Here is a 9,600-nt window from a genome sequence, read left to right as displayed (position 1 = left end):
AGTTGCCCACTCGGGATAAATGCCATCGGTGAGATAGTATCCTATTGAGTACTCATTGTTCACGACCTTGTAGTTGCAAGTAGGAGCATCCCTAGAAACTAATCTTGCAAACAAAGCCGACCTATTGAGCACATTGATATCATTGAGTGTGCCCGGCAAATCAAAAAATGCATGCCAAATCCATGTGTCCTCCGATGCCACGGCCTCAAGCACAATGGTTGCATCATGGCTTTTACCGCAATAGATGCCTTGCCATGCCTTTGGACAATTTTTCGATGTCCAATGCATGCAATCAAGACTACCAAGCATCCCCGGCCATCCCCTTTTTTGATTCATCTCCATCAATCTCTTTGTATCTTACTCGTTGGGTGCTCGAAGATACACATCACCATACAACCGGATGACCAATTTTGCAAACCTACGGCCGGACCCCGTGGTTGTATCTTGTCCAATGCGAAGATACTCGCCGGTGTATGATAACCCACAAGTATAGGGGATCGCAACAGTCTTCGAGGGAAGTAAAACCCAAATTTATTGATTCGACACAAGGGGAGGTAAAGAATACTTATAAGCCTTAACAAATGAGTTGTCAATTCAGCTGCACCTGGAAAAGCACTAGTAACAGGGGTGATGTGAAGCAGCAGTGATATGAGAGCAATAGTAACGATAACACGACGAGCGGTAACGAGTAACACGAAGGCAATGGCACCGAGAAAATAGTTGATACTACTTCCAATGACATATAGAACGAGTATATGACGATGAGAGATGGACCGGGGTTCCCAGCTATCTTCACTAGTGGTAACTCTCCAATAACAAGTGTTGGGTGAACAAATTACAGTTGGGCAATTGATAGGATTGATGGCGTGTATTTCACACGTTCGTTGGGAACCCCAAGAGGAAGGTATGATGCGCACAGCAGCAAGTTTTCCCTCAGAAAGAAACCAAGGTTTATCGAACCAGGAGGAGCCAAGAAGCACGTTGAAGGTTGATGGCGGCGGGATGTAGTGCGGCGCAACACCGGGGATTCCGGCGCCAACGTGGAACCCGCACAACACAATCCAAAGTACTTTGCCCCAACGAAACGAGTGAGGTTGTCAATCTCACCGGCTTGCTGTAACAAAGGGTTAACCGTATTGTGTGGAAGATGATTGTTTGCAGAGAAAACAGTAGAAACAAGTATTGCGAGCAGATTTGTATTTCGGTATTAAAGAATGGACCGGGGTCCACAGTTCACTAGAGGTGTCTCTCCCATAAGATAAAAGCATGTTGGGTGAACAAATTACAGTCGGGCAATTGACAAATAGAGAGGGCATAACAATGCACATACATGTCATGATAAGTATAGTGAGATTTAATTGGGCATTACGACAAAGTACATAGACCGCCATCCAACTGCATCTATGCCTAAAAAGTACACCTTCAGGTTATCGTCCGAACCCCCTCCGGTATTAAGTTGCTAACAACGGACAATTGCATTAAGTATGGTGCGTAATGTAATCAATAACTACATCCTCGGACATAGCATCAATGTTTTATCCCTAGTGGCAACGACACAGCACAACCTTAGAACTTTCATCACATCGTCCCGTGTGTCAATGCGGGCATGAACCCACTATCGAGCATAAATACTCCCTCTTGGAGTTAAGAGTAAAAACTTGGCCAGAGCCTCTACTAATAACGAGAGCATGCAAGATCATAAACAACACATATGTAATAACTTGATAATTAACATAACATGGTATTCTCTATCCATCGGATCCCGACAAACACAACATAGAGTATTACAGATAGATGATCTTGATCATGTTAGGCAGCTCACAAGATCCAACAATGAAGCACAATGAGGAGAAGACAACCATCTAGCTACTGCTATGGACCCATAGTCCGGGGGTGAACTACTCACTCATCACTCCGGAGGCGACCATGGCGGTGTAGAGTCCTCCGGGAGATGAATCCCCTCTCCGGCAGGGTGCCGGAGGAGATCTCCAGAATCCCCCGAGATGGGATTGGCGGCGGCGGCGTCTCAGTAAGGTTTTCCGTATCGTGGTTTTTCGCATTAGGGGTTTCGCGCCGACCTGTGGTGGCGGCCCCTCGTGGCCCCACTTCGACTCCTCTTCGGTCTTCCGGAAGCTTCGTGGCAAAATAGGACCCTGGGTCTTGATTTCGTCCAATTCCGAGAATATTTCGTTACTAGGATTTCTGAAACCAAAAACAGCGAAAACGACAAGCGGCTCTTCGGCATCTTGTTAATAGGTTAGTTCCAGAAAATGCACGAATATGACATAAAGTGTGCATAAAACATGTAGGTATCATCAATAATATGGCATGGAACATAAGAAATTATCGATACGTCGGAGACGTATCAAGGATTAAAAGCATTAAGACAGAACATCAAGATTATTAATCATGTAGGCATGTTTTCCATATATAGTCATACGTGCTCGCAATGAGAAACTTGCATAACATCTTTTGTCCTACCAGCCGGTGGCAGCCGGGCCTCAAGGGAATCTACTGGTAATTAAGGTACTCCTTTTAATAGAGCACCGGAGCAAAGCATTAACACTTGGTGAAAACATGTGATCCTCATATCACAGCCTTCCCCTCCGGTTGTCCCAATTTCCTGCGGAACCGGTAAAAACTTCTGCCACAAAGAATGGTTGTGATAAGAAACGCTCAATTTTTCTTGCTCTTGCTACAGTTAAACGATCTTCCTCCGATAATTCATCCAACCCAAGAATAGCGATAATGTCCTGAAGTTCTTTGTAACGTTGTAAAGTTTCTGTCACTTTGGGGCCTCGGGTTCCGGACAACAATATGTGCTAACAACTTGTAGATACAATCTAAGCAATAGTTATAGAGCTTAAATCTAAGATCATGCCACTCGTGCACTAGTGACAAGCATTAAACACAACAAGATTGCAGCAACAATAAATTCACAAACTTATATAGATAGACTGATCATAATGTAACAATTCATCGGATCCAAACAAACACAACACCGATTACATCAGATGAATCTCAATCATGTAAGGCAGCTCATGAGATCATTGTATTGAAATACATGGGAGAGAGAGTACCAACTAGCTACAGCTAGAACCCGTAGTCCATGGGGGAACTACTCACGGAGCATGATGGAGGCGGTGGCGTCGATGGAGATGGGTTCCGGGGGCACTTCCCTGTCCCGGCGGTGTGCCGGAACAGAGACTTCTGTCCCCCAAAACGGAGTTTCGCGATGGCGGCGGCGCCCCTGGAGTCTTTCTGGAGTTTCGTCAATTGGTGTAGGGTTTTTACGTCGCGAGGGGTTATATAGGCGAAGAGGCGGAGTCGGAGGAGCCAGGGGGCTCCCTCCCCATAGGCTGGCGCGCCCCCCCTATAGGCCGCGCCACCCTGTGGTCTGGGGGCCCTAGGCCTCCTCTCCGGCTCCCCTTCGGTGTTCTGGTCCGTCTCGGTGAAATAAGATGTTTGGCTTTTGTTTCGTCGAATTCCGAGAATATTGCCCGAACAGCCTTTCTGGAACTAAAAATAGCAGAAAACAGGGGAACTGACACTTCGGCATCTTGTTAATAGGTTAGTTCCGGAAAATGCATGAAATCATTATAAAGTGTGAGCAATACATGTAGGTATTGTCATAAAACTAGCATGGAACATCAGAAATTATAGATACGTTGGAGACGTATTGATGGCGTGTAAGACACACGTCCGTTGGGAACCCCAAGAGGAAGGTGTGATGTGCACAGCAGCAAGTTTTCCCTCAGTAAGAAACCAACGTTATCGAACCAGTAGGAGTCAAGGAACACGTGAAGGTTGTTGGTGGCGAAGTGTAGTGCGGCGCAACACCAGGGATTCCGGCGCCAACGTGGAACTGCACAATCAAAGTACTTTGCCCCAGCGTAACAGTGAGGTTGTCAATCTCACCGGCTTGCTGTAAACAAAGGATTAGATGTATAGTGTGGAAGATGATGTTTGTTTGCGAAGAACAGTAAAGAACAAGTATTGCAGTAGATTGTATTTCAGATGTAAAGAATGGACCGGGGTCCACGAGTTCACTAGTGGTGTCTCTCCCATAAGAAATAGCATGTTGGGTGAACAAATTACGGTTGGGCAATTGACAAATAAAGAAGGCATAACAATGCACATACATATATCATGATGAGTACTATGAGATTTAATCGGGGCATTACGACAAAGTACATAGACCGCTACCCGAGCATGCATCTATGCCTAAAAAGTCCACTTTCAGGTTATCATCCAAACCCCTTCCGATATTAAGTTGCAAACAACGGACAATTGCATTAAGTATGGTGCGTAATGTAATCAACACAAATATCCTTAGACAAAGCATTGATGTTTTATCCCTAGTGGCAACAACACATCCACAACCTTAGAACTTTACTCGTCACTGTCCCGGATTCAATGGAGGCATGAACCCACTATCGAGCATAAATACTCCCTCTTGGAGTCACAAGTATCAACTTGGCCAGAGCCTCTACTAGCAACGGAGAGCATGCAAGAACATAAACAACATATATGATAGATTGATAATCAACTTGACATAGTATTCAATATTCATCGGATCCCAACAAACACAACATGTAGCATTACAAATAGACGATCTTGATCATGATAGGCAGCTCACAAGATCTAACATGATAGCACAATGAGGAGAAGACAACCATCTAGCTACTCCTATGGACCCATAGTCCAAGGGTGAACTACTCACACATCGATCCGGAGGCGATCATGGTGATGAAGAGACCTCCGGGAGACGATTCCCCTCTCCGACAGGGTGCCGGAGGCGATCTCCTGAATCCCCCGAGATGGGATTGGCGGCGGTGGCGTCTCTGGAAGGTTTTCCGTATCGTGGCTCTCGGTACTGGGGTTTTCGCGACGAAGGCTTTAAGTAGGCGGAAGGGTAGGTTTAGGGGCGACACGAGGGGGCCACACGCTAGGGAGGCGCGGCCCCACCCTTGGCCGCGCGGCCCTGGCGTGGCGTCGCCTCGTCGCCCCACTTCGTAATCCTTTCGGTCTTCTGGAAGCTTCGTGAAAAAATAAGACCCTGTGCGTTGATTTCGTCCAATTCCGAGAATATTTCCTTTGTAGGATTTCTAAAACCAAAAACAACAGAAAACAACAACTGGCTCTTCGGCATCTCGTCAATAGGTTAGTGCCGGAAAATACATAAAAATGACATATAATGTGTATAAAACATGTGAGTATCATCATAAAAGTAGCATGGAACATAAGAAATTATAGATACGTTTGGGACGTATCAAGCATCCCCAAGCTTAGTTCCTACTCTCCCTCGAGTAGGTAAACGATAACAAGGATAATTTCTGAAGTGACATGCTATCATAATCTTGATCAATACTAATGTAAAGCATATGAGATGAATGCAGCGATTCGAAGAAATGGTGAAGACAATGAGTAAACAAATGAACTATATAGCAAAGACTTTTCATGAATAGTACTTTCAAGACAAGCATCAATAAGACTTGCATAAGAGTTACTCATAAAGCAATAGATTCTTAGTAGAAAGATTTTAAACAACACAAAGGAAGATATAAGTTTCAGCAGTTGCTTTCAACTTCAACATGTATATCTCATGGATAATTGTCAACACAAAGTAATATAACAAGTGCAATAGGTAAACATGCAAGAATCAATGCACACAGTTGATACAAGTGTTTGCTTCTGAGATAGAGAGAACAGGTAAACTGACTCAACAATAAAGTAGAAGATTGGCCCTTCGCAGAGGGAAGCATGGATTACTATTTTTGTGCTAGAGCTTTTCATTTTGAAAACATAGATTTTTTTTTGTCAACGGTAGTAATAAATCATATGCGTTATGTATAAGACATCCTATAAGTTGCAAGCCTATTCATAGTATACCAATAGTGCTCGCACCTTGTCCTAATTAGCTTGGATTAACATGGATTATCATTGCATAGCATATGTTTCAACCAAGTGTCACAAAGGGGTACCTCTATGCCGCCTGTACAAAGGTCCAAGGAGAAAGCTCGCATTGGATTTCTCGCTTTTGATTATTCTCAACTTAGACATCCATACCGGGACAACATAGACAACAGATAATGGACTCCTCTTTAATGCATAAGCAGTCAACAACAGTTAAAATTCTCATAGGAGATTGAGGATTAATTGTCCAAACTGAAACTTCCACCATGGATCATGGCTTTAGTTAGCGGCCCAATGTTCTTCTCTAACAATATGCATACTCAAACCATTTGATCATGAAAATCGCCCTTACTTCAGACAAGACGAACATGCATAGCAACTCGCATGATATTCAACAAAGGTAAAATAGTTGATGGCATCCCCAGAAACATGGTTACCGCTCAACAAGCAACTTATTAATAAATAAGATACATAGCTACATATTCTTCACCACAATAGTTTTTAAGGCTATTTTCCCATGAGCTATATATTGCAAAGACAAAGGATAGAATTTTAAAGGTAGCACTCAAGTAATTTACTTTGGAATGGCAGAGAAATACCATGTAGTAGGTAGGTATGGTGGACACAAATGGCATAGTTTTTGGCTCAAGGATTTGGATGCACGAGAAGAATTCCCTCTCAATACAAGGCTAGGCTAGCAAGGTTGTTTGAAGCAAACTCAAGTATAAAATGGTACAGAAAAACTCACATATGAACATATTGTAAGCATTATAAGACTTTACATCGTCTCCTTGTTGTTCAAACACCTTAACCAGAAAATATCTAGACTCTAGAGACCAATCATGCAAACCAAATTTAACAAGCTCTATGTAGTTATTCATTAATAGGTGCAAAGTACACGATGCAAGAGCTTAAACATGATCTATATGAGCACAACAATTTCCAAGTATCAAATTATTCAAGACATTATACCATTTACCACATGCAGCATTTTCTGTTTCCAACCATATATCAATGAACGAAGCAGTTTCAACCTTCGCCATGAACATTAAGAATAAAGCTAAGAACATATGTGTTCATACGAAACAGCGGAGCGTGTCTCTCTCCCAAACAAAGAATGCTAGGATACGATTTTATTCAAACAAAAACAAAAATAAAAACAAACAGACGCTCCAAGTAAAGCACATAAGATGTGACGAAATAAAAATATAGTTTCACTAGAGGTGACCTGATAAGTTGTCGATGAAGAAGGGATGCCTTGGGCATCCCCAAGCTTAGATGCTTGAGTCTTCTTAAAATATGCAGGGATGAACCACGGGGGCATCCCCAAGCTTAGACTTTTCACTCTTCTTGATCATATTGTATCATCCTCCTCTCTTGACCCTTGAAAACTTCCTCCACACCAAACTGAAAACAAACTCATTAGAGGGTTAGTGCATAATTGAAAGTTCATATATTCAGAGGTGACATAATCATTCTTAACACTTCTGGACATTGCACAAAGCTACTGAAAGTTAATGGAACAAAGAAATCCATCAAACATAGCAAAACAGGCAATGCGAAATAAAAGGCAGAATCTGTCAAAACAGAAAAGTCCGTAAAGACGAATATTTCAGGGGCACTTAACTTGCTCAGATGAAAATGCTCAAATTTAATGAAAGTTGCGTACATATCTGAGGATCACGCACGTAAATTGGCAGATTTTTCTAAATTGTCTACAGCAGGGGCGGCTCAATTTCGTGACAGCAAGAAATCTGTTCCTGCGCAGTAATCCAAATCTAGTATTGACTTTACTATCAAAGACTTTACGTGGCACAAAAATGCAATAAAATAAAGATAAGGAGAGGTTTCTACAGTAGTAGCAACTTCCAAGACTCAAATATAAAACAAAAGTGCAGAAGTAATATAATGGGTTGTCTCCCATAAGCGCTTTTCTTTAACGCCTTTCAGCTAGGCGCAGAAAGTGTGAATCAAGTATTATCAAGAGACGAAGCATCAACATCAATACATATCTTAGATGCTCCCCCATCCGTAGTGGTGCTAAGGGCTTTGTCAATTTTAGGCCTATAATAGCTTTTTTTTGGCTTAGGCACTTTAGAGACATACATGAACTTTTGCTCCTTACCCACATAGGCTTTCTCCTTAAACTTAAGAGAAGAAAAATTTGAACCCAAGGTTCCCATAGCTTCTTCAAGTTCACTAATCCTATGGGTTCGGTTATCATGAGTAGCACAAGTTTCTAAAATAGCAATTCTCTCATTGATTCCACTAAGAGTTTTATTAAGTTTATCAGTGTTATTAAGTAATATTCCCAATTTAGTCTCAACACTTGGAAGATTTTTCTCTATGACCTCCAACTTTTTCATGACATCTTCAAGAGAGATTTCAATTTTAGCTTCATTAACAGGTGGTATTCCAACTAGACTCTCAATGATGCAACTAGCTTCTAAAGCAGGAGTGCCTAGGAAATTACCGCCCGCAAGAGTATCAAGAACATACCTATTCCAACTAGAGATGCCAACATAAAAGTTCCTAAGTAGTATAATAGTGGAGTGTTTCTTAATGCACCTATGATGAGCATCACTAATTCTATACCAAGCATCTTTAAAACTTTCTCCCTCTTGTTGCTTAAACGAACGAACTTCAACTTCCGAATTACTCATTTTTAGTAATAGTAAGTAAAGCAAACTAAATAAAGTAAATGCAAGTAACGAATTTTTTTGTGTTTTTAATATGGAGAACAAGACAGTAAATAAAGTAAAACTAGCAACTAATTTTTTTTGTATTTTTGATATAAGAGCAAACAAAGTAGTAAATAAAGTAAAGTAAAGCAAGACAAAAACAAAGTAAAGAGATTGGATGTGGGAGACTCCCCTTACAGCGTGTCTTGATCTCCCCGGCAACGGCGCCAGGAAAAGAGCTTGATGGCGTGTAAGACACATGTCCGTTGGGAACCCCAAGAGGAAGGTGTGATGCGCACAGCAGCAAGTTTTCCCTCAGTAAGAAACCAAGGTTATCGAACCAGTAGGAGTCAAGGAACACGTGAAGGTTGTTGGTGGCGGGATGTAGTGCAGCGCAACACCAGGGATTCCGGCGCCAACGTGGAACCTGCACAACTGTTATCACCAGATTTTGGCCAAATCAGGAGACAGGCCGTAAGAGAGATGGGCTTGAAGGATATACGCGTGAAGGATCTTTGAAGCGGCCTTGCACCAGCGGCCGCCGAGGGGACCCTCGTCGTCTTCATCCTCTTCGTCAGCGTCGTCGTCACTGTCGACGTCGCTGAGGTTCCCAGGCCAGAGGTGGCGGCGTTTGGCCGGGGGCTCGTCGGAGGAGTTGTCTTCATCCTCCTCCTCCTCTCCCTCCTCCTTCACCTCCTCGGAGGTGGTGAAGTCCGCCCAGGAGAGGCGGTCGTCTTCGCTCTCCTCTACCGCTTCCTCGTCAGCAAGGAAGCGGAGGTCGCTCTCCCCGTCGGTTTGGGATTTGTCATCCTCGGACCAGACGTAGGAGTCGTGGTCCTCTTTGTCCCACTTTGTCGGGGCAAGGATGTCGTACGCCGCTTGCGTACCCCATGAGGGCGTCGACTCTCGGATGGGAGAGGACACGTGGGAAAGATCCGACGAAGAAGAAGAGGAAGAGGAAGAGGACATGGTTGCAGGGGAGGGTTTTTTGGAGCGCTACTGC

Source organism: Lolium rigidum, chromosome 4 (assembly GCF_022539505.1).
Source record: "Lolium rigidum isolate FL_2022 chromosome 4, APGP_CSIRO_Lrig_0.1, whole genome shotgun sequence".
NCBI classification, from domain to species: Eukaryota; Viridiplantae; Streptophyta; class Magnoliopsida; order Poales; family Poaceae; genus Lolium; species Lolium rigidum.
This window is presented reverse-complemented; position numbering follows the sequence as displayed.